This window comes from Dromiciops gliroides, chromosome 2 (assembly GCF_019393635.1).
Source record: "Dromiciops gliroides isolate mDroGli1 chromosome 2, mDroGli1.pri, whole genome shotgun sequence".
NCBI classification, from domain to species: Eukaryota; Metazoa; Chordata; class Mammalia; order Microbiotheria; family Microbiotheriidae; genus Dromiciops; species Dromiciops gliroides.
Genome location: NC_057862.1, coordinates 149,692,750 through 149,720,500, shown reverse-complemented (window position 1 = coordinate 149,720,500; position 27,751 = coordinate 149,692,750). Strand labels below are relative to the sequence as shown.

At 42.6% G+C, this 27,751-nt stretch overlaps 1 protein-coding gene and 1 non-coding gene across 11 annotated transcripts in view; both read left to right on the top strand.

Moving 5' to 3' along the window:
- Positions 1 to 27,751, top strand: part of MEGF11 (multiple EGF like domains 11) — a 466,023-nt gene that overhangs the window by 336,935 nt on the left and 101,337 nt on the right. The window lies entirely within an intron of this gene.
- On the top strand, positions 9,540 to 9,646 carry LOC122744915. The gene has a single exon (XR_006355249.1). It is a non-coding gene; the product is annotated as a U6 spliceosomal RNA (small nuclear RNA).

Genomic DNA, 27,751 nt, shown 5'->3' with positions numbered 1-27,751 from the left:
TTTCTCCCTCCCCATCCCAAAGCTCCCTCTCTTTGCTCACGAAGCTCTAGCATTGCTCATGAAGGGGTCTTTGAATTGGCTATTTTATGTCATTAGGGTACTTTATTCCCAGGATACATGCTCGAACAAGAACAGAGTGACAACAGTGATTAATTTTCCTGACAGAATTGGCAATCGGAGAGGAAGCCAGGCAGGAGCCAAAGAGCAGTGGTACAAGGCTAAGATTCAGATCTCAGAGCCATTGCAGCCTCTCTAAGAGAGTATTTCCCTAGGGTCTGTCTCTCCACTGGACCCAGACCTCATCAAAAATTAATAATACTTGCTCATAGGCACAACCACACATAAGTAGGAAAGCCTATTCATTCTCTTGACTGACCCCTTCAATCAGTATAAAAATGAATATTTACTTAGCCTCTCCCTACCTTTGGTAGAGAACAATGTAGCAGTAGGTTTCAAGATCACTGAGGGGGCAAGTGGGCCTTTAAATAGTCCCTCCATGCTCAGAGAACTCAGTGAGGAAGAAGGGATGTGGAGCAAGCTTTTTCCAACAAAGATTAAAATGTTAGAAAACCTGTGTAGAGGGATTGTTCTACTTTACTTTTTTTTTGTTTTTTTTTGTTTGTTTTTAATTTTTTTGTGGGGCAATGAGAGTTAAGTGACTTGCCCAAGGTCCTACAGCTGGTACGTGTTAAGTGTCTAAGACTGGATTTGAATTCAGGTCCTCCTGAATCCAGGACCGGTGCTTTTCTCAACTGTGCCACCTAGCTGCCCCCCTACTTTACTTTTTAAAGCACCATCTCATTTTATCCCTTCGACGTCCATGGGATGGTCAGAATTATTGTCCCCATTTTACAGATGGGGAAACTGAGTCAGCAAAGCTTCAGCCACTTACCTGAGTGTGATATAGTCGAAAGATCATTGGATTTGGAGTCAAGAGAAACAGGGTTAGTATTTCAGCTCTCCTAATTGCTACTTGTGTGACTGTGGGCAAGTCAATAAACCTCTATGTGCTTAAGTTTATTCATCTGCAAAATCTAGTTGGAACCAGATGATCTCTGTGGTCATTTCCAGTTCTAAGTCCTATGAGCGTACTGGCTCTCCTGCTGATTCAGTAGTTAGAACTAGAACCCAAGGACTTTAACTTTTAGCAACAGGTTCTTTTCATTAGCCCATGTTGTACTTACCATCCTCAACCCTGGAAGCTCAATTGAAATTTCTTTTTGGAATCATAGAAGTACTTAAGATCCAGTGGCAACCCCAGCCATCTATTCTTAGAGATGCTTTTCTGCCCATATCTACACTGATCTGAGTGGCATAGCTTGGCTCTTCATTTACCCATAAGGAGGCCAAATGAATAATATCTTCTAAAGTGGGGCCACTAAGTGGCACAGTGGATAAAGCACTGGCCCTGGAATCAGGAGGACACGAGTTCAAATTTGACCCCAGATACTTACTAGCTGTGTGACTAACTGGGCAAGTTACTTAACCCCAACTGCATTAAAACATCGGGGGCCATCTCCAGTCATCCTGATGTATATTTTTCCGCTGGACCCAGCTGGCTCTGGGGGAGAGAGTGAGGTTGGTGAATTTGCATAGCCCTGTCTCACTTAAATTCAATTCACTGCAAGTCATGACATCACCTCCCAATGTCATGATCCTCTTGGATAATAAAGGACAAACAACAACAACAACATTTTCTAAAGTGATAGCTTTTAAATTTGCATAACCTGGGTTAGTTTTGTGTTTTGTTTTGTATTTTTGAAAGATTGTGTGATGTGGTGGATAAGAGAACTGGCTTCAGAATCAGGAAGACCTAGCTTCATATTCTGCCCCTGACACATACTGGCAGCTTGACCCTGGGCATCCTTCTGAGACTACAAGTTGCACATCTGTATTAGAGGAATAGAGAGCATTTCATCCTTGGGAATTCCCTTTAAAAATGAAACCATGGGGGCAGCTAGGTGGCGCAGTGGATAAAGCACTGGCCCTGGATACAGGAGGACCTGAGTTCAAATCCGACCTCAGACACTTGACACTTACTAGCTGTGTGACTCTGGGCAAGTCACTTAACCCCCATAGCCTAAAAAAAAGAAAAGAAAAGAAAAATGAAACCATAAGTTCATTTTAAAAAGAAAGAAATATATATTAGAAGAGACCCCAGAGGTGAAATGTCTGCTAATTTCTTTTCTAATATTCCCACCAAATGGTCATCTATGCCATGAACTCCAAAGGCAAACTACTTTACTTTGGGACATCTCTGGTTATTAGGAAACTTCTCCTTACATTGAGCTGAAATCTTCAACTTGGAATCCATTATTTTCCCTAGTTCTTCTGTGTGGCAGCCCTTCTAGTACTTGAAGACCACTATTATTTCTCCTTAAATATCTTCTTTCCTCCAGTCGAAATATTTCTGATTTCTTCGGCTTATCTCTTTAGGTTATGTTCCCTAGTTAGTCCTCTCATCATCCTGATCACCCTTCTGTAAACATGGGTCAATTTCTCAACCAGCTACTTAAAATGTGGTGTCCAGAATTGAACACAGCATTCCAGATGGAATCTCACCAGGGAAGAGTGGAGCAGGGCCATCATCTTCCTCATTCTAGAAGCCATACCTTTCTCCACACAGCCTAATATCATGTTAACTTTTTGGCTGCCATCTCATCCTTACAACTCATATTAATCTTCCAGTATAATAAAACTCCCAGAACTTTATTTTACATATATTGCTGTTTAGCCACAAGTTTCCTCCTTGTATTTGTGAAGTTGGTTACTTGCCTCTACATCTAGGACTTCTCACTTATCCAATTTAAATTTAATCTTATCAGATTTGTCCCATTGGTGTAGCCTGTTGAGGTCTTTTGGGATCTTTAATATCATCTAACCTGTTAGCTACCCCTCCTGGCTTTGTGTCATCTGAAATTTGGATAAGTATCACCATTGTCCAAGTTATTGACAGTAGTACAGGACCAAGAACAAATCTCTGAGGTGCTCTACTCTAGTATCCTCCTTCTAAGCTGGCATTGACCCAATGATGGCTACTCCTTGAGTTATTATCATTCAATACCTTCTGTATACACTTTAACTTTACTATCATCTAACCTGCCTTTCCATATTGGCCATAAGGAGAGTATGAGATTGTTCAATGCTTTGCTGAAATTCAGCCATACTGTATCTCCAGCATTCCTTTGACCTATCAAACTAGTAACCCTATGCACAGATGGCTAGTTTGCTATTCCTTTTCTTGATGAAACCAATCTGGGTCTTGGTGATTACTGCTTCCCTTTCTAAATGCTCATAAAACATCCATCTAACACTTGGAATTTTGCTGGAAATTTAAGTTGAGCTTATTGTGCTCTGGTTTAAAGACTTTATTCTTCTTTATTTCTCAGATTGGGACAACATATGTTTTTCTCCAGGCCTGAAGTACTTCTTCCACTGGGCATACTTTAAAAAACATTTTCAAAGATCATTTAAAATGGTATCTCAACAGCAGTATCTGCCAGCCCTTTCAGTACTTTGGTCCTAGCCTCTCTAAATTTCACATTCTTCACACCACTCCTTCCCTCCCACCACCAGAAAAGTGGCTTTGGGGCATCATATTTTTGATGACTTCCAGCATATGAAAGAACTTCTAAGGCATGTTACTATTTTAATGAGTTAAATGGGCTGTCTGAAATACAGTGTGTCTGCTGGGTTGGGGGTTACCTTATTGGGACCCACACATACCCCAAACATGATTATTGTGGGGTTTTGTTCGCTTTAGGTGAGTGCTTGCTCCCCCACACTTTTATTGCTTCAATTTAGGTTTTTAACTCCTTTTGTGTCATGGAACCTTTTGGCAGTCTGGTGGACATGGGCTTCATGGATCCCCCTTTTCAGAACAGTTTGAAATGCATAAAAGACATAGGCTTACAAAGGAAACCAATTATATTGAAATATATCTACCAAAATAAGGGTTTTTTGTTGTTTTTTGTGTGTTTGTTTTGTGGGGCAATAAGGATTAAATGATTTGCCCAGGGTCACACAGCCAGCAAGTGTCAAGTGTCAAGTGTCTGAGGTCAGATTTGAACTCAGGTCCTCCTGAATCCAGGGCTGGTGCTTTATCCACTGTACCACCCAGCTGCCCCCAAATAGTTTTTGTTTGTTTTTTAAAGAACAAACAAAAGAATGAGTTCCCAGACCTTTGGATAAGAACTCTCCGAAGGAACTTCCCCTATTCCAGCCTCTGGACCTGTGAAAGGAGCTGTCTTGGTGCTGAAATCCATGCTCTGCAAAGGAAAACAGCAGAGCTTGGGCCACACAACTGCTACATTCCATGCCTCCAGGTCTACCATAGCTGACATTCTAGGATTTCTGCCTGTTGTAGTGTGTATCAATCATGGAAACACTTCTGGCCAAGGTGACTGAGACCTCTTTTCTTACTTTCTACCCAAGCAGTGGTCAAATCCCCATCTCTACCTCCCATTATTGTGGCTCCTTGCAGAGGAAGGTTATTGAAGGTCATTGAAATCTCAAAATCAAATACTGATAATAATAATATATCAATACTTTGTGATTATAGACTCCTTTACTATGCTTTTTTCATTGCCATCATTCCATCCCCACAAAGTGGGACAGAACAGGGGATTATGCCCTTTAAAAATAAAAATGGGGGGCAGCTAGGTGGCACAGTAGATAAAGTACTGGCCCTGGATTCAGGAGGACCTGAGTTCAAATGTGGCCTCAAACACTTGACACTTACTAGCTGTATGACCCTGGGAAGTCACTTAACCCTCATTGCTCCACAAACAAACCAAAAAAACAGAAATGTTAGATGAGAATCTTTTCTTCACTTGCACCCACATACATTTACAGATACTACCATTCTTGTGCATAGGTGGACCCAAGAAGGCAGGAATGAGTCCATGTCTTTTGTCATAGCCCTCATGTTACAAAGAAAAAAGCTGAGTCACAGGAAAGGTAACTAACAGAAACCATAAGGAGCCCACCACCTTGAGGAGTCTTCTTAGGAGAAATGGGAAAAAATTCCAATAATCTGTTTGTGTCTCTTAAGATACCCTGACTCCGCAGGACATCAGTGGACATGGCACAAGGGACAGTGACCAATGGGACCCAGTAATCCCCAATTTAATTCCCCAAACATTTACTAAGTGTACTAAGCGCTGGAGAAAATATACAAAGGTTAAGTAAAACACAGTTCCTGCCATTGTGGAATCTTACATTCCAAGATAGGGACAGGGCATACCAGCAAATAACAATGCTACAAATAACACTTGAGTGCCTAAGGAGAAGACAGGCCAAGTAACATGAAGTTTACAGGGTTGGGGGTGGATGGGGAGATCATTTCTGACTGAGAAAGAGCAGCTCAAGGAATGCTTTAAAGAGAAGATGGCCTGTTCGTTTCACTTTAAAGGTGGATATTATTTTCAGCTCATGTTAATGGGGAGGGTGGGAATCAGGAAGGCACAAGACCTGTAATAGCCTAATTTGGCTGGAGCATAGGAGGGGGCAGCAGGAGGAGATGAGGCTGGAAAGGTCAGAAGGATCCAGATTGTTTTTAAAGGAAAGAGATACCACCATGCCAGGGGACTGGTCATTTTTCCACACAGCATGTTTTGGTTGCCTCATTACCGCCATCCCCAGTAATCAGCAATAGCCACGAAACTCTTGGCCTCTCCATAGACTGAGCAGCTGGTTAATTATGCATTGCTAACAGCTAATTACTAACTAGCCTAGACCTTTTCAGCTGTCTCGCCAATTGTAGGAATGGTCAGTTAGGGCCAGTACAATAGGCAAGGCAGCACTTTGGTTTCTTTGAGGGAGGAGAGATCATTATCTTTGCTGAGTTTCCTGAAGAAATAGAATAACTATAGTCATGTGCTTTTAAAGCCCCACCTAAAATATGCTTTAGTAGGTGCTTTCTTCACTGTCCTCTTGGTGGGCAGTACAAATGTCTTCACAGTACAGATGAGGAAACTGAGGCTCAGAAAATCAACTCAAACTGCCCATGGTCACAGAGCTAGTGAGGGCCAGGGCTGAGATTAGTAACCAGATCTCTCCTGATTCCAGATTCTCCGCTCTTCTCCTTTGACACATTATGTCTCCAACCCCTCAACTGATAAGTCTTCCTTCCTCACTAGGCTCCCAAGTGCAGCTGGCATCCCATATCCTTCCCACCTCTGTCCCTTTGGACTGCTTGGAGTGAGTGGCAGATGCTCTATGTTAAGACTCATATCCTTCCTCACATCTGAAGCTCAGGGACTTCTCTCATACCCGAAGTCCACAGCAAACATCTGTAGCACACAGACCTCTAGAGAACCTTAAAGAACATTGAGTCTAAACTTTCCATTATACAGGTGAGGAAATGGAGACCCAGAAAAGGGAAATAACTTGTTTTTAAAAAATATATTTTTATTTCATTAAACATTTCCAAATTGCAGGTCAAAAAAATGTAACATTCATTCTCCAAAATTTTGAATTCCAAAGTCTCTTCCTCTCTCTTGGCCCTTCCTCACCCATCGAGAAGGCAAGTAATATGATATGGATTATATATGTGAAGTCATGCAAAACATATTTCCCTATTAGCCATGTTGCAAAAGAAAACACACACAAAACAAGAAAAATAAAGTTTTAAAAGTATGCTTCAGGGGTAGCTAGGTGGTACAGTGGATAGAGCACCAGCCCTGGATTCAGGAGGACCTGAGTTCAAATCCAGCCTCAGACACTTTACACACTTACTAGCTGTGTGAATCTGGGCAAGTCACTTAACCCTCATTGCCCTGGAAAAAAAAAAAAAAAGGAAGACCACTTCATCTCTCTGGGCTTCGGTTTATATAAAATGAAGGGACTGGACTCATTAGATGAACTCTGAAGTCCCTCTCAGCTCCACCATTCTATGAGTCTGCTCCCACCCATAAGTATGAGGAGATGAAGAGTTGTTGGCCATCCCCCTGGCTCTTCCTTAAATCCTGGAAATCTGTGGGCTGTGCCTAGAGCCCTGGCCTGGCCTTATTATAGCAACAGTCACCCTAGCCTCAGGCCAGGCCATGGCAATGGCTCAGCCTCTCCTCCAGAGCTCAGCCTCATTTGTTACAACCTTGTCCTCAGCCCCCTCAGATGATCAGGACCTCCCGAGTACCTGCTGGAGAAGCAGGCCTCCTGTACTGTTTTAATAAGGTATCTCTCTTTCTGAAGCCTGAGTGATGACAGGTAGCCAGCTAGAACTAACTACGCTGTTAAGTTTGCCTTGAAATCTTTCAAGAGCTCCCCAGTTAGAGACAGCTTGAGCTATGAGCTCATTAGGCATCAGAAGCCTGTCCAACGCTCCAACATTGCAGGCAGAAAACCTGTAATAGATCTACTTTTGCATCAAGTTGAGAAAAACTGTGCTTTTTCAGTCCCTAACAGAGTGCTTCCGACTTGTTTTCAACCCCATTCTGCTCCTTTATTCAATTAGCTTACAATTAAATCAGGCTGTGGGACTCTCTTCACCCGCCAGCATGACCACTCCCTGACCTAGTGTTTGCTGATGTTGTCAGTCCGAGTTTAAAGACACTTTAATGCAGCCACCAGCTTTCACTCCTGCTCCCCACAGATCGACCTCCTCTCCTTCTGAAGGGGAGATTTTAAGAAAAGAAAACACATTTAGGCACACTTGGGACTCCCTTTGGGTTAAACATCCAATTCCTTCTCTGCCCTATTTGATCCCTTCTGTCGCTCTTGTGTTATCATTCCCAATTATTCCTCCCTTCCCTTCTTCCCACCTTCTGCTGCTCCTCCTAGGAAGGAGGAGATGCATCCATAAAGATGAAAGAGAGAATTTTCTGGCTGGAGAAGGCTGCCAAATTTTCCTTCTTTTCAAAGGTAGGAAAAGATGCAGCCTAATGGTCAAAGGCCCCATGTTTCTGTCCTAAGGCAGGTGTATACTTGGTACCAAAGAAACTTGGCATGCATTTTGGGGCCCCCAAGAGCTGGCACTCACCACTGGGGAAGGATCTGCAACTCACGTCCTGCTCATGGCCTGAGAATCCTTCCCTTGTGCGAAAGAGAGCTCCAAGTGCATTCTTGAGAAAGCTTGTCCTGGCCCTGGCCATTTGGCCTGGCCCCTTCTTTTGTGATTTGGGAATCTCTGATTACTCACCTCTCTGACTTTTGTTTAGGGGGAGGGGTTAGCTGACTCTGGCTCACCACAAAATATTATTTTAAAAATTTTCGAGTAGTTAATTTTCACCCCAATTATATGTAAAAACAATTTTGGCATCCTTTAAAAAAAGTTTTCAGTTCCAAATTCTATCCTTCCCTCCCTTTCCTCCCCACTTCCTGAGATGATAAACAATCTGATATAGATTATACATGTGTAATCACATAAAACATTTCCATATTAATCATTTTGCACCACAAATTTTTCAAATGGGTCAAGCTTTTCTACCTTTCCTTGCAGGTATCCAATGCTCACACACTCTCCTAGGCTGCCTGGTACCATACCCTATCAAAGGGACAGCTGGGTGGTGTGGTGGATAATGCACAGGCCTTGGATTCAGGAGGACCTGAGTTCAAATCCTGCATCAGACACTTGACACTTACTAGCTGTGTGACCCTGGGCAAGTCACTTAACCTTCATTGCTCCCCAAAAAATACCCTATCAAGGCAGATGGCATCTCCATTCTGTGCTTCTTGTCCCCCTTTGTTGACTTTGTGGGTACCATACCTTTATGGACCTGCTCTCTGCCAGGTGATCATGGGTACGAATGGGTGGATTAATCAGAGAAACTCAAATTCAAGATCATTTCTCTCTAAGTCAGATCCACTTCCCTGTGTCAGTGATAACACTATTCTCTCAGTCACCCTAACCTTGGTGACTCTTTCTAAATCCTTTAAACTCTCATATCTAGTCATCAAATCCCAATTCAATTCAAATGAATTCAATACACATTTATTAAATGCCTATGCCTACTATGGATAAATCACTGTGTAAAGCTCTGGGGATATGAAAAAAAAAATGGAAAATAGTTCCTTACCTCAGAGAAGTTACATGGGAGCTTAATTTAGGTATTGTCATTTTAATTAGATTGACTCAACCTACCCATGAATAACTAGAATTTCCCCAGTTATTTAGATATCTCTTTATTTCTATGGAGTCGTCCATGGTCTTCTATCTCTCTTTTCCTTTTCATTCCTATTGCTACTTCTCCAGTTTAATTCTTGACGACTTCATACCTGAACTATTTCAATAGTTTAACTGGTGTCCTTGCCTTAAACTTCTTCCTAGACTCTACCTACTACCCTCAGATTAACTCAATAGTTCTGGGATCAGTGATTTCATTGGTTTTGAGATTACCTACATCAATTTATGTTTCTACGTAATGTGGCATAGATTGCGTACTGACCTTGGAGCCAGGAAGAAATGGTTTGTAATCTCACCTCAGACATCTGCTACCTGCATGAATCTGGACAAATCACTCAACCTTTTCTGATCATCCATTTCTACACCCTGAAATGAGGATTAGAATAGCACCTACCTCGTGCTCACTTCAGCAGCATTGCTCACTTCGGCAGCAGATATACTAAAATTGGAACAATACAGAGAAAATTAGCGTGGCCCCTGTGCAAGGATGACACGCAAATTCATGAAGTGTTCAAAGAAAAAAAAAATGGGGCAGCTAGGTGGTGCAGTGGATAAAGCACCAGCCCTGGATTCAGAAGGACCTGAGTTCAAATCTGGTCTCAGACACTTGATACTTACTAGCTGTGTGACCCTGGGCAAGTCACTTAACCCTCATTGCCCCTCAAAGAAAGAAAGAAAGAAAGAAAGAAAGAAAGAATAGCACCTATCTCACAGGGTTGTTGTGAGATAATGTAAACCTTGAAGTGCTTTATACATATGAGGTATTGTTTTTATTATTCATGAGTCTCTGTATCTCAAAAGAAAAAAATCAGCTGCTGAAAAAAATACTCCTAACTGAAGTCAGATCTTTGATTAATGGACATATGGTCTCTTTTGAAGCTCTTCCAACTTGGTTAAGACCAGCTAGCGTGGTCTTTGAGACTTTGTACTAGTCTTTGTACTAGTCTGAGCTTTGAGAACCCAAGGGTTACCTCCACCTCCCAATGACTAGGGCTTCAGTGGAAAACTGCCAGATTCATCTTCCTAAAAATACTACTTTGCACAGGACTTTTCCTGCTCAAAACCTTCAGTGATTCCTGTGCTTGAAGGATCATTTGTCTCAAAGGAACCTTAGGAGATTAGACGAGATAACCTCCGAAGTCCCTTTCAGAGGTGATTTAGGCCAACTTCTTCATTTTAAAGGTTAGAAAAATGAGACCTAGAAGTGTGAAAGGATTTGCCCAAGGTCAGACGTGTAGTAAATGGAAGGGACAAAATTTGGGCCTAGGTTCTATATGTGGTGCTATTTTTGCTTTTGTGGACCTGGAAGCCATGGGATGCTATATTGGGGTGGGGGAGGCATCATGGGAGATGCTGTAGTTTTAATAGTCCTTTTCCCCCCTCCCTCAATTTGGACAGAAGGAAAATAGACAACTAGTTAACTCTAGGGTTCCAGAGGAAGGTGGGCAGAGTCCTCAGCAGCAGGCCAGCAAGCAGAGAGAGTCACTTGAGCCAGACCTACATCATCATGGGGAATGTTTGAGCAAAAGACTCCATTCCTTTTTTTTTTTTAATCATGGAGTCATGAGGGAGCTGGGGCTCTGTAGTTTTCTCTTTTGTAAACTTCTAATTATTAGACTTGTCCAGTTCCTTTTAAATGTAGATACTCTTTCCTGTGTGAATAAATCCAGACATGTGGTTTGAATTATGTGACAGCAGGGTTAAGAAGGGAAAAAAGGAATGGATAGCAGAATCAGTTAATTAATCAACAAGCATTTATTAAGAATCTACTATGTTCCAGTTACTGTCTGAGGTAATACAGGGATACAAAGAGAAAAATGTAAGACTCCCTGCCCTCAAGTGGCTTATATCCTATCAGGGGAGACAGCTGGTATATAAATCAGTATAAATAAAGGTAAAATTTGGAGTTGGGCTACCAGGTTGTCCAAAGCAGGGCAAAGCAGCTCAGGTCAGAAATAGAGCAGGTCATGGTTCCTGTGCTGATCAGTAGTGGGATTTGGCCTGTCAGTGGCTATTGTACTTCCATCCTGAGCAAGAGAGGAAAAAATAGGGCCTCCCCTCCCTCAAAAAAAAAAAAAAAGGAATATTGAAAGGAAAAAGTCTTAGGGCTAGGTCTTCTGGACAAGTTCCAAGGCAGGTACTGGGATTCCCAGGAAGATAGTTCAGCAAAGCTCCAAACTCCTTAGGCTCATGTTCAAGACCCTCCATGATCCTCAGTATAGTACAAATAGCACTGAAATAAAATTAGAGGGTTCTAGTCTGTAAGGTGTAAATCCTTTGAGCTCCATGTATCTCAGTTTCCTCATCCATAAAATGATCTCTGAGATCCCTTCTAGGACTAAGGAATCTACTTCAATCTGAACCCAGTCTTTCTTTCAATTGATCAAATTAATCAATACCCATTTATCAAGCATCTACTATGTGCTAGGCATGGCCTACCATGTGTCAGGCACTGTGTAAACACTGGAGATACAAAAAGAGACGAAAGGCAGTTCTTTCCCTCAAGGAGCTTACAATCTAATGGGAGCGATAACATGTAAACAAATGAGAGCAAGCTATATACAGGAAAAATAGGAAGTAATTAACAGAGGGAAGACCCTAGAATTAAGAGGGTTTGGGAAAGGCTTCCAGTAAAAGAAGGAATTTGGGGATCTTTCCAACCCCCATGCCCAAGTTGTTGTTTAGTCATTTTTCAGTCATGTTTGACTCTTTGTGACCCCATTTGGGGTTTTCTTGGCAAACATACTGGAGTGACTTGCCAGTTCCTCGTCTGACTCATTTGACCGATGAGGAAACTGAGGCAAACAGGGTTAAGTCACTAGCCCAGGGTCACATAGATAAGTGTCATAGTAAGTGTCTGAAGCCAGATTTGAACTCAAGAAGATGAGTCTTCCTGACTCTAGGCCCAGGACACTATCTACTGTGCCACCTCCCTGCCCAAACCCTCTGCTTTAACCAATCTTGTTTTTTTTTTTTCCTCCAAAAATACTGTTTATTCCAAACTTCGTGTTTTTGCTTAACAGTGTTTGCCCTACTTCCTTTGTACTAGTCTAAGTCTTTTTTCTAGACCGTTTTTATGGGTCTGGCTCAAGTCCCTTCTCAACAAAACCTTCCATGACCACTTTGCATGTTATGTCCATACCTCATCTGCTCTATGCCATTGTGTTGTTGGACTTTTTTCATGTATGTGGCCTGTCTCACCAAGTAGACAATAAATCTTCAAAGAGTAGGAACCAGACATTCTCCTGCTTTGTATGCTCAGCAGATCTAGTCCATTGACCAAATATCTACAGCAGGCATGCCTCATATTTGTTGATGAGAGATAGCAATGTGTTGTGGAAATAATAAAGTCAGAGGAAACAGTGGTGGTCAAATTCTGGTCCTGCTCCTATTTGACTTTGGGCAAGTTCTTGAATATCTCTGGATCTCATTTTCCTCATCTGTAAAATGAGTGGGTTGGACTAGATGAACTCTAAGTGCCTTTCAGGCTCTAAATCCTAGGAAATCTATGAACTATTTCCTAGTAATGCATTTGATTTCTAATAATTTATTCATCCTGGGAAATAGCGGGCAGCTGTCTCCAGAAGGGCCTTAAAAAGTGGACTAATGGCACTGAGGCTTGGGAGTATGGAGGTCCCAGTGGCTTTGTCCTACTCAGGCAGTAGGAAGCAAACGACTCGGTTCCCCCAAAGTAAATAGAACTGGTTAGAATGTCTTTGATGCTTTGGGCTTCTAAGAGATCAAAAGATGTTTGGAGGCAAAGAACCATAGCTATCTTGGTTAATGAAGCAACTTTTGCTGCTCTGGGCTATTGGGTCAGGTCATCTGAAATCCTAAGGGTCATTAATCCTTTCCTCTTTCTTCTTGCGTTGGCTTCCCTTCTACCTCCTCTCCCCCCAAGTGATTGAGACATAGCAGGGATTGGGCAAAGCAAACAGAGCCTCAACTGAGCTGTTCTTGCCCAAATTAAATTTTAACCACAAGGAGGGGAGGAAGCAGGGGGGAAGAGGGAGGGAAGGGGGGGAGAGACAGAGAGAGGTAGGAGTGAGAGAAGGAGAAGGAGGGGGAGAGGGAGAGGGAGAGAGAGGGGGGGGAGAGGGAGAGAGGGAAAGAGAGGGAGAGAGGGAAAGAGAGAGAGAGAGATGGACAGGAAGGAAGAAAAAGAGAAGAAATTAAGGAGGAGAGAAGGAAAGGAGGAGGAAGGGAAGGATAGATGGGAATGAGAGTAAGAAGAAGGAAGAAAGTAGGGGGAAGGAGAGATGGAAAGAAGGAGGGGGGAAATGAGGGAAAGGAGGGAAGGAGAGATGGGAAGGAGAGAAAGAAGGAAGAAAGTAAGGGAAAGAAGAGAAGAAAAGGAGCAAGGAGGGATGGAAAGGAGGAAGAGAAGGAAGAGCAAGAGAAAGGAGATAATGAAGGGAAGGGATAGAAAGAAAGGGAGGGAGGAAGGAAGAAAAGGAAGAAGGAAAAGGGAGGAAGAAGGAAGAGAAGGGCAGGAAGGAAAAGAAGAGAGGTGATAAGAAATACTCACTGCCCAGAGTTTGCCAAATATATTCAGCAAAGCAACAACTAACTGCGTGCTGTCTCCCCTCTTCTCTCCCCCTCCAACTGATCTTGGCATATTAAGCACCAGCAGTTGCTGATGAGTAAGACAGGCTTCAGGAGTAATCGCCTGGCACGGAGAGACGTAAATAACAATAAGGTGAACTATATTTAGTGAGCCCTCCGCCCCACTCCTCCCTCAGAAAGGGGGGCAGTAATTTATTACCTCCTGCTTTGTGTACATGTGTCAGCACAATTTCTGAATCACCTTGTCCCTGACACTCACTCACCAGCTTTGGCTGGTGAGTTCTTGTGCTTGGCTGTGACTGGACTCAAGAGGATGTGGCTGTTTTGTCAATCCCTGGGGGTGGGGGAGGAAGGTGATGTGTGTGATCCTGGAGTTCCCAGGGACCTCCATACATCTTCTGATATTCCCTTGACTCCCAGTAGAATAGTATGTAGCTTATTTTGGCTGGTGAGCAACGGTGGACTGAGTTGTGCCTGTGTTCTTTCACCTACCCAGTTCTCTCTCAAAGTCTGCATATTTGTACATTAGCTCGATCAGTGAGGTAGGCATCAACATTGATATTGTTCCCATAATTGTATAATGACTGCATAGGTTCTTGTGCTAACCATTGGCCAAAGCAGGGGCAGACAAAACCCTTTAGGGACGTGCTCATGCTTGCCTTTGCGTTCGTGCTCTTTTGCTCGCGCTCTCTCTCTCTTTCTCTCTCTGTCTCTCTGTCTCTCTCTCTCCCTTGATTCTATAACCCACCCCAGCACCAAGAGCATATACACCATGCATGAAGTATGCATAATTCCCATAGCATACACACAAAACACACACACACACACACACACACACACACACACACACCATACATATTGCACAGAGTACCCACCCACACAGCAGAATTCTGGGGTTTTGAAGCTGGAAGGTACTTACAGCTCTGCTCCACAAGGAGGCAGTGTGGTTCAAAACCTACTTCACCATGTGACCGGGCAAGTAATAGAGCCTCACTTTCCTCATCTTTAAAATGGGGATGATAATACTGACAGTACCTGCCTCACAGAGTTGTTAAAAGAAAAGTGCCCGGGGGCAGCTAGGTGGCGCAGTGGATAGAGCACCAGCCCTGGATTCAGGAGGACCTGAGTTCAAATTTGACCTCAGACACTTAACACTTTCTAGCTGTGTGACCCTGGGCAAGTCACTTAATCCCAATTGCCTCAAAAAAAAAAAAAAAAAGAAAAGAAAAAGAAAAGTGCTCCATCAACCTTAAAACACTCACAGTTCAGACATGAGCTAATTATATCCTACGTGTCTGTGGTGCTGAAAATATCCCCTGCGTATTTCTAATGAATAACTTTCAGCAAAATGTTCCTAGGTTTAAAGCCCTCACTAATGGGAAGCTCTTCTTTCTATCTGACCTCGGTACCTGTTGTGACAATGTCTACCTTCTTCCTCTTGCTTCTCCCTCAGCAGCTATGACACATAGTTAGTTGGTTATAGGATCTTAGACGCTTACATTCTGCTTAGAGCTGGAAGAGGGCTTGGAGGTCATCCGGTCCAGCCACCTTATTCCAGAAGTGACAAAATGATGGGTCTGAGAGGCCCTCCCCTTCTTAAGTCCCAGCAGATACATAAAGATCATTAATAATAAATCAGTTTCCAATTTTCCAGGCAGTGTGAGGGTCAAGCTTAACCTCTCATTGAGAGCATCCACTGACAGTGTAAACTCACTCTTGGAACTAGCATCCAGAGGTGACTGAAAGAGAGCCAATCTCTCTGCCCTGGAGGAGCTGATGTTCTGGGGACCAAATGATTTGATTCATTTTCATTCTCATTCTCTCTCTCTCTCTCTTAAACACACACACACACAGAGGAACAGCAGAAGAGGACTTCAGCAAAAAGTCTTTTTGTCAGATATTAAAGAACCACAAACATATGCTTACACAGGTAGACCCCACCTTAATCACAATCCAAATGAGAGACGGCATGGTACCTTGCTTTGGGCAAGTCACTCTTAGGGCCTTGGTTTCCCCCACTATAAAAGGGAGACAAAAAGCCCTGCCTTGGCCCACTTGTGGTATTGCTGTAAAGCTCAAATGGGAGAGGACTTTGGAGGGGGAGGAATCTATTAAAATGAGTGGAGGTATTATTTTAACAAGAAAACCACAGTATTACATTTTCTATATCATTTGATTTTTAGTTTTATATTTCTTTAAAAATATTCAGAGGGGGGCAGCTAGGTGGCGCAGTGGATAGAGCACCAGCCCTGGAGTCAGGAGTACCTGAGTTCAAATCCGGCCTCAGACACTTAACACTTACAAGCTGTGTGACCCTGGGCAAGTCACTTAACCCCAATTGCCTCACTAAAAAAAAAAAAAGAAAGAAAGAAAAAAAATTCAGAGGGGGCAGCTAGGTGGCAGTGGATAGAGCACACTGGCACTGGAATCAGAAAGAACTTGAGTTCAAATATGGCCTCAAACACATACTAGTTGTGAGACCCTGGGCAAGTCACTTGACCCTGATGGCCTCCAGAAAAAAAAATGTAATTCTGGAATGGTTATACAAGTGGCAGCATGGTGCATAGAAGGAACCCTGGAGGAGGAGCTGGAAGGCCCTGGGTTCTAATTCTGCCTTTGTCACTTAGGACCTATGTGTCCTAGTTCAAGTTGCTTGATTTCTCTCAGCCTTAGCTCCTAATCTGTAAAATGAGGGGTTTGGATGAGTGATCTCCAGGGTCCTTTCGGACTCACAAATCAGTGATCCTCCTAGGTGGCGTTGTTATTAATTTAATATATGCATTTCATTATCTAGGTAGAACTGGGTAGAAATCCAGATCATGTAGATCTGCTCCCATCCTGGACATGTTTTGTTTCCCTCCCTGGGCTCGCCCCCCTCACCCCGCCAAGCAGAGCTTGATCATGTGGTTCCACTTCGCAGTAGCTTCCTCTGGAGAAATAGAAAATCAGAGAATTTTAGAATTGGGAAGAGACCCGCAGAGTCCACTTGTTTGAACCCTTTGTTTTATAGAAGGGGAAACAGTTCCTGAGAGGGGAAATAAGTTAACTTCCTTCTGAAGCTGAGTGATGACTCAGAGGAATGCTCCCAACCTACCCCATCCTCTTCTCCATCTGGGAAAAGAGCCGTGGAGTTGAGCACAGGGCAGGAAAAGGGCATCCACTTCCTATTTCCAGCAACAGGCGGAGGAGGCTAGGCTGACTGTAGACAGCTGGAGGTTCTCACATGGGAGCAGAATGACTCTCACTCCATCTGTCCTCAGCACCAAGCCTGCATTTCTCAGCTCACCCTTATTCCCTAGTAGCTTTGGGATTGCTCTGGTATGATTTCCTGTGTGGGTGTTCCATCTCCCCAGTTAGACTTGGAGTTCCCTGAGAATGGGGATTTAGACTTCTGTTTTCATGATGTTGACCATCATTTATTCCATTCTCTAATTCGGTTTCACAAATTGGGTACCTATTATTGGCTACTTCCATAGTTACTGAGGGGTGTGTGTGTGTGTGTGTGTGTGTGTGTGTGTGTGTGTGTGTGTCCAGAATATACCATGCCATTTCTCTCACTGTTTTTAATAACAATCATAAATTGTTATAATTTGTTGTTCCGTCATTTTTCAATCGTGTCCAACTCTTCATGACCCCTTTTGGGGTTTTCTTGGCAAAGATATTGGAGTGGTTTGGCATTTTCTTCTCCAGCTCATTTTACAGATGAGGAAACTGAGGCAAATAGTATTAAGTGATTTGCCCAGGGTCACACAGCTAATAAGTGTCTAAGGCCAGATTTGAACTCAGGAAGAGTTCCTTACTCCAGCACACTATCCACTGCACCTCCTAGCTGCCCAAGTTATATATAATAATAATTTGCTTTTCTTCACTGTCCTTAGAATCCCTAGCTTCTATCAAGGCTCAGCTTCCCTACAGACTCAGGCTGGCACACTTTCCCAATCCCCCAACTGTTAGTAGCTCCCTCCTCAAATTCTCATATATTTACTAATCCGTATAAGTATCATGTCTCCCAATAGAATGAAGAGACTGTTTTTGGCTTTCTTTATATCCCCAGTACTAAGCCCAGTGCTTGGCAAACAGTGAGCTCTTAATAAATGCTTAATGATCAATTGATGTAATCTCCCTGAGGCCAGGAACTGGTTTGGTTTTTTTAAATACCCTGAACCTATCCCAATGTCTTGCACAGTGCAGGAACTTAAAAACACTTGTTGATTGAATTAATTAATTTCTATAAGACTTGAGGGTTTGCTGAACACATTCCCAGAAAAGGGAAAAAAACCTCTGGGGAGACACTGCCAGTGCCTTCCATTTCCTCTGTTCAAAAATTTATATAGCACTTGATGGTTTGAAAAATGTACTGTACACTATTCGATTTCACATGTAGACTTCTGGACTTTCCCATCATGTCTCAGGAATCTCTTCATCCTGCAAGATCACATCAGCCCTGGAATTCACCCTACATTAGTAACCCCTGCCCCTGGGATCCCATTTCCTCTCTGATTGGAGGTCAGAGACCTCTCTTCAAGGACACCAAGGTCCAGACCTCTCTTCATTTCCCACCTAACTGCACTCTTTTCAATTTATCCATCTTGCCCCTATGCTGAGCAACTTCTCTCCTCCACCCCCCCCCAACTGCTTCTTTTTATATGTTGTCTCTCTCCCACCCCCACATTAGATTGTAAACTCCTTGAGGACAGGGATTGCCTTTTGTCTTTCTGTGTATCCCTAGTGCTTTACACAAAGCCAAGCACACAGCTGGGGCTTAATAATTGTATATTGAGTGACTAACTGATTTAAGATCTACAACAACCTTCTGAGCTATTATCCTTCCCCATTTTATGAATGAGGAAACTGAGTCTCAGGAGTTTTTTATTTTTATTTTTTTAATTAGCAAGTCTAATTTTCTCCCTGTCATCTCTCTCTCCCTTTGCCTAACTGAAAAAGAAAACATAGCAAACCTTGTAACAAATATGCATAGTCAAACAAAACAAAGTCCTGCGTTGGCCATGTCCAAAAAATATCAGGCTCGGATGAGTAAGTGGTAAGTGCTAGATCCAGGTCTCACCTGACTTTGAGACTCTTTCCACTCAGCCTCGATGAGGGTCCTCAAAAACTTACAGTCCAGCTGGAGAGAGAGGGACATAATAATTGATGTAATACAAATTAGAATGTGCTAAATGGGTGAGAGAGGTATCAGTGCTAAGCACAATGCCTGGCATATAGGAGGTGTTTAATGAATGCTAGTTAACTGATTACAAAGGGCCATGTGAGATCCGAACAGAAAGATCACTTCCGGTTTAGGGATGAGGAAAAGCTTCGTGATGGAGAGGATGCTTAAGTTGAGCTTTGAAGGATAGGGAGGACTTAACCAGCAGAGGTGAGTGACCACACACGGCTGGGTACATAGGAAGTGCTCAAAAATGTTTTTTTTTTTAAAAAAAAATAATAAATGAAAGGGAACGGGGTTGAATCACCACAAGAAATAATTGGAGGGGGGTAGCTAGGTGGTGCAGTGGATAAAGCACCATCCCTGTCTTCAGGAGGACCTGAGTTCAAATCTGGCCTCATATACTTGACACTTACTAGCTATGTGACCCTGAGCAAGTCACTTAATCCTCATTGCCCTGCACAAAAAAAAAAAAAGATAATTCAGGGAGAACCTATGGGAAAACTTTCTGACTCTGAAGAAGGACACCTATGAGTGATCAAACAAGGGGAAATTGGAATTATTTATCCTTGAAAACAGAAGAGAATGAGATTGGTTCTTCCACAAACTGGTGATCTTGAGCAAAGATGTTTTCCTTCTCTGGGACTCACTTTCTTCATCTGTAAAATGAAGGGTTTGGACTTAATTATCTATAAGGTCTCTTCAGGGTCTAATCTTCTCAAGAAGCCACTTTGGTGTATCAGAAGGAGTGCTGGGCAGGACAATGATTGACCTAATTACCACAATAATGTACAGGAAGACAACTTTGCAAGACTCCTGAACTCTGATTGGTGCCAGCACCAAGCTTACCTTCAGAAGGCTGGTGATGGAGCATCCCTTCTGCCCCTTTGAGATGATCGACTGCAGGTGCAGGAGAAAGGCGTCTTCAGACTGGGCCAGATTGCACTGATTCATTTCATTTGATTCTACTTACTTGTTCTAAGGGAATTATCCATCCCTTTATAATAGAAATATGTCTATTTTAGAGAGTGAGTTTGTGGGTAGTGATCCAAAAAAGGAAGAACAAAAGAAAAGAGCATTAATGAAACACTTTTTAAAATGCAAGGAAGAAAGTTCAGAAGAAGATGCAGACAAGAAGGGCAGTTTATTATAACTGGTCTAAATTTAATATACATTTAAAATTACATGACAGAAGTTTATAGTTTAATATACATTTTTGTTCCTTGTAATTGAATTGTTTATTGACTATTTGTATATTGTAATGTTCATGCTTCTTAAATTCAAAGAAAAAGATAAACAAACCCTGGACTTGGAGGGAGAAGACCTGGGTTTGAATCCTAATACAATCACTCAGTAGTTATTGGCCCACGGACAAGTGACTTAATTTCTCTGAGCCTCAGTTTCCTCTTCTGTAAAAGAGGTATGATCACATTTGTACCACCAGTCTCACAGGGGAGAACCACCTTTTGTAAACCTTGATAGCAGTCTCAGTTATCTATCTATGCCCTAGAATGGCTCAATTCTGCCAGTTGAGACTCTTATGGCAGAGTAGTAGGTCAGGAGTCAGGAAGACCAAAGTTTGAATTCTTCCTTGAATACTTATTAGCTATGTGACCCTTAGGGCATTTAACCTTTGCATCTTAGTTTCTGCATCAATAAAATGTTGATAATAACACCTTCTTCATAAGGATGTTATAGGGATCAAATGAGATAATATATGTAAAGTGCTCTGTACTTTTAAACTATTACTATTATTGGTGGTTACTAAATAATAGTGATTAATCATTAGTAATTAATAAAGATTAATTATTAAAGTGATATTATTATTAATGGTTGTGCCCTGGACCACCTGTGAGGAGATTCTGCCAGTGTCCCATGGGTCAGTGTCTCATCTTCACACACTACTTCTTAAGCCCAGTTTAATGGTGACCTCTTACAATGAGGGTTCTGCTCTGGTGATTTGGGGATGGAAAGTGATTGTGTCCATTTGGTCTGGATAGGAGTACACACAGGTAGGCAGGTAATGAAGAGAACCCGACTGCCCCAGCAGGTCTGTGGTGTCTTTGTGAGATGTCTTTGAAAGGATCTTCCAAAGTAGTAATCTCTTTGTGTATAGACATGATTTATGAGGCTTTCTCTGCAAATTGTGGAGATAAATGGTCTTCTGGACTGGGAAGCTTCAAAGGCAGCAATGCCAGCAGATTGGATGATGCTGGGCAACCTGTGAGCTGCTCCCTCATTAAAAGCTGCCTGTGTGTGTGTGTGTATGTATGTATGTTGGGGGGAGGAAGATGTTGCAAGGGCTTGAAGGAGATGGTTAAGTTTGAGTTTTAAGGAGAGAGATGGCCTGAATGGGTCCAGGTGCCCTTTTGGCTACCATGGACAGCACCCTCTCAGTCCAGAAATCATTCTTGCCAGACCCATTCCTTGCTGTCCCATCCTGAAGGAAAGATGAAAGCCATAGGGCTCTCCAGCTTGTGCTGCTCTTGGCTACAATGTGATTCTTCTGCAAAAGGTGAAAAGTTATCTGGAGGAGGGGGGATGGTGAGATCGGATCTAGTGGCCATTACTTAGGGGAATTTTGCAGAGGTGCTTCACGGACAAAAATCTAGGCTGCCTCCACCTTCTAGATGGAGGGAAGCAGGGCACAGTGACAATGTGGATAGGGCATTGGACTTGAGGCCATAAGACCTAGGTGTGAATCCTTCCTCAGAGACTTACTGGTGATCCTGAGTAAGTCATTTAGCTTTCCTGTGCATCAGTTTCCTCATCTGTAAAAGGAGGGGGCCTCTAAAGTTCTTCCTGGCTCTAAATCTATGCTTACCCTTCCGGGGACAAAGGACAAACATGTCCTAGGCATCAGCATTCTAATTCAACACCTTCGCTTTGGGCCTTGGTTTTCTCATCTGTAAAATGAGGAGGTTGGGCCAGATGATTTCTGGTGCCTTTGTATCCTCCTATAGTTTGTTTTGTTGTTGTTGTTTTTTGGCAGAACAATAAGGATTAAGTGACTTCCCCAGGGTCACATAACTAGTAATTGTCAAGTGTCTGAGGCCAGATTTGAACTCAGGTCCTCCTGAATCCAGGGCTGGTGCTTTATCCACTGCACCACCTAGCTGCCTCCTTCCTCCTATACTTTCTGTCTGTTCCCCTTTCCTCTTTCTTTTCCTGGTTCTATTCCCCACCCCCATTGTACCATACCCCTGTGTGTGTAGGTCCCTATGCTATGTCCTATTTGTGAGGAGTTAGTTAATGATGCCTTAGGTTGTGGAGAACCTTGTACCCAGGGACTTTGAATAGTGAAATGCAAAATCCTTGAAGGCAGGGACTGTTCCAGTTTGTCTTTATGTCCCCAGCTTCTACCACAGTGCTTTGCATTTATGCAAATACATGGACATGTTTGCCATCTCCTTAATATGGGCACTCCTAATGCTGCAGGTCCATACAGTTCTCATCCCATTCATCGCTTCTCATCCTGTTCATTTCTCATCCACATGCTCCCACAAAGTCTGTAAGTCTATATATGGTAGATAGGCAGGCAGGACAGTTATGACTCTCTCTGCCTTACAAGTGAAGAAACTGGGGCCAAGAGAAGGGATTTGATTTGCTCAAGCTCACCCTGCTGGTAGGTGGCAGAGCCAATCAATGAGCATTTATTACATAGTCTGTATTAGTGCCTGGATTTGAACCCAGCCAGATTTTCTTACTTCAAGCCTCATGTTCTGAACCATAATGTAGAGTGCAAAGGTATGGCCATTGACAGAGGGAAAGAAAGAAAAACACACACACACACACACACACACACACACACACAAATAACAACAAAAAAACCCCTGCCAGACCCTCTATTGTCTAAGAGAAATACAGAGTGCAGTGAAATAGACTGAGCCAGTAGTTTGTGTAATAAATAGATCTCTAAGAGCTAATGATACATCACTATAATTCTGTGCTTTCAGCATCTTCTCAGCTTAGGGGCCATGCCAGGTGATTGGAGTTTTAGTCAATGGCACCTTCTTGCATTAATATTTAATTTGTGCAATCTAAATAAAAGTAAGAGATCAACTTGAGTAGTAACTGGGTGAGCTGTGAGGCAGCAGGGTGGATGGGATTGGAAGAAATGGTCATGGCTCTGTGGTTTTCTATATGAAGGGTCATGGGGGTACTCTCCACCTCTGCAATACTCAATTTCCTCATCTGTAAAATGGGTATCCCCATTTTACACCCCCATCTGTCTGGGCAGTTGTGAGAGGAGATGTTTTTATAAAGACAATTGTGAATTGTAAACTGTTCACATTCATACACCTGGTCATATACTCCTCAGGATTTAGAGAAAATAAAGAATGGAAAGGCAATGGAAATGTGATCAAAAGAGGTCTGGACTGTGGGTCAGGAAGGATGGAGTTCAGATCCCACTTCTGATAGTTATTGCTTTGTGACCACATGTGCAAGTCATCCTGTGCTTCAACCAACTCCTCTAAGACTTAAATAAGGTATTGATATCAAGGAAACCACAGTAGTTCCTATTTTTCTTGTTACAAAGGACAAATATATTGATTTCTACAATGACTTATATTAGCTAGGTAACTTTTGGCCACAAGGTGGAGCAGTGGATAGAGTACTGAACTGGCATCAGGAAGGTCTGAATGTGAATCCTGCCTCAGACACTTACTAGCTGTGTGACCCAGGGCAAGTCACTTAACTACTGTCTGCCTCAGTTTCCTCACCTGTAGAATGGAGATGATAATAATAGCCCCTGCTTCCTAGGGTTGGTATGAGGGTCAAATGAGACAGCATATATAAAGAGCTTTGCAAACCTTAGAGTAAGATATTATTTTATCATTATCTTCTCCCCTCAAGACTCAACCCATTTTGCAAAAGGGGAGAAATTGGCTTTGGAGAGAGGTGGAGACCTAAGCTGGGTGACCAGGCAGGCCTCTTTGGGCTGTGGATCCTTGCACTGGCCTAAAGCAAAGGGGCTCAACCAGAGAGAACTTGCTTCTGCCTTTAGTGGGTAAAGTCACTTGACAAATGGCCTCACTTACTTGGAAGTCATTTTATTTATCCACTAAAATGGTTTGGAGCGAGTGTTGTTCCATCTCTGTCTCTGTACTGGCTGGTTTGCTAAATTTGGGTGAGATCTATTGACCCAGAGCAAGACTCATCAGCTCGCCTGGACCGATTCTTCAAGGAGAGGGAGGGAGGGAGAGAGGGCTGGTGACACATGGGGGAGAAGGGGAGATAAGGATGTTATTGTTGTAGGTGATTAAGGCCCTTGCTTTCCACCTGCCTGGGAGACCCTGGGCAGGGAAGGAGGAGGGGATGCTGATTTTGCTCATCCTAGGAGGGGAGGTAGTCACTAGGGGGTTATTCCTGAAGGCTAAGAATCAACAACCAGGGTATGGAACTTCTAGTCCCAGTTCTTTCTTTCCCCTGACTCTCCCCTTCTGCCCTTTAGTTGTCCCATCTGTGAAATGGGGAGAATAATTCCAGGCCTCCTCTCTTCTCTTGAGCCCTAGCACTCCTTTCTTCTCTGTCAGGGACACTGAGAGGATAAATGAGGAAATATGATTGGGTCTCATGAAGGGAAACCCCATGGAAGTCCAGGAGTGATGCTTATTAGCTTTCTAGCTATGGGAAGCCATCGGTCAGATAGTAAGAAAAATGCTTCTTGATGCTGATTGCTGGTGTTATGCGTGAGAAAGGACATACAAGTTGCTTGAGGATAGAGACTGTGTCTGATTCATTTTTGCATTCTTCCCAGGGCCTAGCACAGTGCCTCTCACCTAGAAGGCATTCAGTAAATCCAATGAGACAAGAAATATAAAGCCTTTTGCAAACCTTAGCGATCTATAAATGGGGTTTTCCCCAGTCCTGTCTGATTCTTCATGGCCCCACTTGGGGTTTTCTTGACAGAGATACTGGAGTTCTTTGCCATTTCCTTCTTGAGCTCATTTTGCAGGTGAGGAAACTGAGGCAAACAGAGTTAAGTGACTTGCCCAAGGTTACACAGCCAGTAAGTATCTGAGGCTGAATTTGAACTCAGGCAGATGAGTCTTCCTGACTCTGGGCCTAGCATTCTATCCACTGTGCCATCTAGCTGCCCCATATAAATGGTAGCTATTGTTAAATGGTTGATGAATGAATAAATGAAATAAAACATATTCAGGTATTAATAAATCCCTGCCTACAGTGACTCTCTGGTTAAAACAGGATGACGTAGTAGAAACATGCTTCATTTCAAATTGAGAATGTGAATTTGAATCCTCGCTTTGTTACTTGCTTCCTCTGTGTCAAAAAATGTGGAGCTAACAGGGAACTTACAGATTATCTAGTAATAGGGTCATAGATTTAGAGTCAGGAGAGTCAACCAGGAATGTGACATAGATAACTTTAAAAACGGATTCAGCATCAGAGAGGCAGCTAAATGGCCCAGTGGTTAGATCACTGGACCTGGAGTCAGGAAGACCCAAGTTCAAATTTGGCCTTAAGCACTTACTAGCTGTGTGACCCTGGGCAAGTCACTTAACCCTGGTTTCCTCAGTTATCTGTAAAATGAGCTGGAGAAGGAAATAGCAAACCACTCCGGTATCTCTGGCAAGGAAACCCCCAAATGGGGTCATAAAGAGTCATACATGGCTGAAACAACTGAACAACAACAGTAAACCCAGCATACTTCTTGGGTACTCCTGTCATCATCCAGTCATTGCTCAGAGAATGGAATTTCATTTTAATGTCAGCCAGAGTGAAACATAAATAGGAAGAAAAGGCTCTGTGAGACAAAAAAAAAGTCCTGTAATATATCTCAAAGCCAAATGGCAATAATTTGGATATTATCAGCAAAAATGCTTTGTAAGGTATGACAGGTTCTAAAGATGCAAGGTTATTGCTGTATTGGTATAATTGTGCTAACGGTTATTGCTATTAGCCCCAACAATGTGGATAATTTGGACAGCATTTTACTGTCTTTTATCCACTATCATCAGAGAATGAGCCGTTATCATTGAATGTTCCAGATAACTGAAGCATGTCCCATCAAGCACCAGCTTTTATCTTTTTCATTTTAGCCACTTGGGGATGAAACTCTTTCTAAAAATGTGTGACACACTTCTCTGCTTTCCTAAACCAAGAATGCTGATGCTAGAGTTGAAAATATTCTCGTTGGCCCAGGAGTTATCATCATGGGCATCATTTATCGTACTGTATATAACATAGTGATACCCTCTGCCCTGACATTAGGTCATCCTAGACTGTGGTATATTTTGGATCTCTTTGTCTTATTTATGTTGTTTTCGTTAGGTTGCCTCATTCTTCAATGTCAAGTTGTTGGCTCTCCCTTCTCATTGTTATAAGCATGCCTGGCCTAATCAGCCATCCCGATCTTTGGTCTTTGGTGTGCTAAGACATCAGATAAACCAATAGTTTGAAATAGAATGAATATAAGGGTATATAGGTGGCAAGCTCTTCTGTGAATAAGGCCTGAACTTCAGTACATGAGTTTTGGGGAATTCATTTTTGGCTGCCCTGAGGTCTCTCTTTTTTTTTTTTTTTTTTGGTTGCCCAGAGTTGTTTTTGGTTTTGTTTTTTTTGTGGGTTTTTTGCTGGTGTTCTGGATAGGGGAGATTGCAGGATATGTAACCTCTAGATAAGTGAGACATCATGGTACACTGTTTGCCCAGTCAAGGACCTGGGTGCAAATGCTGACTGTTATTTACTACCTGTGTGAATTTGGGCAAATGACTTAACTTCTCTGAACCTCAGTTTACTCTTTTGTAAAAATGAAGGCAGCGGGGCATCTAGGTGGCGCAGTGGATAGAGCACTGGCCCTGGATTCAGGAGGACCTGAGTTCAAAGCCAGCCTCAGACACCTAACACTTAACTAGCTGTGTGACCCTGGGCAAGTCACTTAACCCCAACTGCCTCACCAAAAAAAAAAAAAAAATGAAGGCAGCTAGATGGCTCAGTGGATAGATCGTCAAGCATGAAGTCTCATCTTCTTGAGTTCAAATCCAGTCTCAGGCACTTACTGTGCCTTAGCTGTGTGACTCTGGGCAAGTCACTTACTCGTACCTGCCTCAGTTTCCTCATCTGTAAAATGAGCTGGAGAAGGAAATGGAAAACGACTTCAGTATCTGCCAAGAAAATCCCGAATGGATCACAAAGAGTTGGACATGACTTAAAAGACTGAACAAAAACAAAAATGAAAGTGTCAAGACTAGGGGCAGCTAAGTGGCGCAGTGGATAAAGCACTGGCCCTGGAGTCAGGAGGACCTGAGTTCAAATCCAGCATCAGACATTTGACACTGACTAGCTGTGTGACCCTGGGCAAGTCACTTAACCTCCATTGCCCTGCAAAAAAAAAAAAAGTCTAGATCAGGAGTTCATAACCTTTCTTGTACTGTGGATCCCTTTTGCAATATCATAAAGCCTATGAACCTGTTCTTAAAATAATGTTCTTAGATACATAAAAGAAAACACAAAGGAAAGTAATTATATTTTTAAAAAAACAAGTTCACAACTGATCTAACCATTCTGGAGAATAATTTGGAACCATGCCCAAAAGACCCTTTGACCCAACAATACCACTACTAGGTCTATATCCCAAAGAGATCATAAAAGGGGAAAGGACTTACATGAACAAAAATACTTATAGCCATTCTTTTTGTGGTGGCAAAGAATTAGAAATCAAGGGGATGCCCAACAATTGGGAAATGGCTAAGCAAGTTGTGGTATATGAATGTAATAGAATACTATTATGTTGTAAGAAATGATAAGTGGCTTGGGGAGGAGGGAGGGAAAGGAGGGCAGGAGAAAAAAAATTGGAACTAAAAATCCTGTGAAAACAAATGTTGAAAATTATCCTCCTATGTAACTGGAAAGTAATAAAACACTTAAAA